This window comes from Adiantum capillus-veneris, chromosome 26 (assembly GCF_014529385.1).
Source record: "Adiantum capillus-veneris isolate H3 chromosome 26, ASM1452938v2, whole genome shotgun sequence".
In the NCBI taxonomy this organism is placed as follows: domain Eukaryota; kingdom Viridiplantae; phylum Streptophyta; class Polypodiopsida; order Polypodiales; family Pteridaceae; genus Adiantum; species Adiantum capillus-veneris.
This window is the reverse complement of record NC_140956.1, coordinates 90,579,278-90,581,845: the sequence shown is the minus strand read 5'-3', so window position 1 is coordinate 90,581,845 and position 2,568 is coordinate 90,579,278.

Sequence of the window (2,568 nt, the reverse complement as noted above, 5' to 3'; positions counted from 1 at the left end):
GGATTATTTGATATTGTCGCCCCTACATAATAATGTTGTCTACAGACTTTGTATAACATTGGACTATTGGTAATACGTCTTGTCATACTGGTTAAAAAGGGGCGTGTGGGACCTCTTAGCACATCATTTCATCCTTTGTTCGGCTATGATTGCAAACTACTTGGGCAGATTGATGTTCTTATTGTAGCCTCGAGTATTAAGGTGGTATTTTTTCCAAAAAACAGGCATGGTTTGGCTCTCTAAAAGGACTCACTATCACTTGGTTGGATAACAAGAAGATAAAGGGTTGAAGTTGGATGATTCAAAAATCATAAATAGACACTTGATCTAAATAAACTAAGCTTGTTACTGTGACTTTTTAAGGATGGATTCAGATACTTGGAAGGTATAATGGCTTTCTAATCAATGTACTAGTCATCGTACTAAAAACTTGGGTTTCCTGCTTAAAAATTTGAGATAACATCTTTTTAACTTTGGACTAAGCTTGTAAAGGTAAAAAAAGTTTGTAAGACGGACATGGATAACAATTGGTATAGTCCATTGATACCTGTAAGACACATCCAAGGCTAAAAGATCTGTTGTCTTGTTTGGATGGATGCAGGTAAGGACTCTATCTTATCTTTGAAGGTTTTTTGACTTTGGCAAGCTGACCTACAGTGGATTGCACACTCACTTATTATTCGAGAAGTTAATCTACTATCTGTATACTGGAATGGGACCTCATTCTTACAAACATTGTAAAAAATGATTGTGATACTGAGTTGTTTTTGTACTTATCTTTTTTTTTTTTCTAAAGCCAGTTGTCTTTTGAATGTAAAAGTTCAATTATGTTTTATTATCTAAGATAAAACAGCTACACACACACCCACCCACCCACACACACACACACACATGCTGACAACAGGTTGTCGAGCGTATAATTTTGACTATTGTAGGTCATTGGAAAAGGATGGAATTGCATAGAATCTAAACAAATTCACTCAATTTTCAAAGGCTCTTTAATGTGTCTATGGTAAGGAGGACGACCCAACAGGGACTCAACAACTCAATTTTGGCATTGATCCAATAGGCCATGCAAATCAACCAAAAAACAAGGGGTGGCGGCCCTCTCCTTCCTCTACTTTTTCGAACTCCATTTTAAAGAGTATAGATAATGGACTATTGAACAATAGCAGAAATCTGTTGTGTATCCCAGTGCTCAAGAAAAACCTAAGTTTAATATAATCCCACCTACAAATTTTCTCAACTATATCTAATGTACCTTGGAGGCCCTTGCCACGTGACATAAGGAAAGGGCTTGGAAGAAGGGAGGGGAGACCAAGGCAAAGAAAGAAATAGAGTGGATGGGTGCCAAGAAAAGGGTCTCTCTCTCTCTCTCTCTCTCTCTCTCTCTCTCTCTCTCTCTTCCCCTATTTATAGGAAGGGTCACACACTCGTAAGATTTAATTTGAATGTAAGGACACCCACAACGATTGGAGGAAAAAAATTAGGTTTAGTATCCCATCTAATTTTTTTGAGATTTATCTGTAGTTGTGAATGGTTTTTATCAAGAAGGAGGAAGCAGCTTGGTGAGAAGAAGAAGATAGGTCCTCGATAGAAATATAGTATACTTGCAAAAATGTTCAGTGTTTTGGGTCACAATGTGCATATGTTGTATTGGTTGGAGACCCCTTTGCAAAGGATATGCCAAGGTCTGCATATATTCTTTTTGAGTTAATTCAAATCAAGCTCTTAAGAGCATTAAAGAAAAAAGAAACTACAAAGGTTAGGAAATATAAATTAAGGTTTAGAGAAGCTAGAAAGTGCAGAGAAGTTTAGTGCAAAAACCTTCAAATATAGTAAATTTGTCTCTAAAATGTTTGAAAAAAGGTACGATATAGCCAAATGCGTGAAAAATCCTCACTTTAGTGTAAACCCACCTGTTTATTTTAAAAAGGTGAGGAAACCTACAAAGTATAGAGAAATTGAGTATAAAAGCCTTCAAATATACTAATCAAGTTGCCCCTAGATTTTCTCATATGTAAGTTTTCTAAGTTTTTAGGAGAAAGGACTATGCCTCAGCTCGATTTTAGTGTAACCCCCCTTACAAAATTTTGAGATTTGGCTCAAAATTCTAATTTGCTTTTAAACGCTCGAGAAAACCTAGATTTAGTGCAATCCCACTTACAAATTTTGAGATTCACCTTTGAAAATTAAATTAACTCGAAGATGAGAGCACTGAAAAAGCTCAAAGAAATCTAGGGTAAGCACCTTCAAAAATAGCCAAGAATTGTCGAAGTTCCCTCCCCTCATCCACCTTTGCCGTTTGTTGAGGTCCGCTCCTACCTTGGGCTTGCACCTCTTCTCCCTTGGATTTGTCCGATTGAGCTTTCTAAATTGCATCAACTCAATTTCGTCAATGCTCAATTTCGTAGATGTCGATGGCGATTTTTTTAATTTTTGATTCTTGATTGTGGATCTCGTTGATTACCGGTTTGTTGACGATTGTTGATTGTCAAACCAATGCATTACTCCCTCCCCTCTCTCTCTAGTGCCAGTGTGAGAGCCCTCTCACCCTCTCTCTCTCTC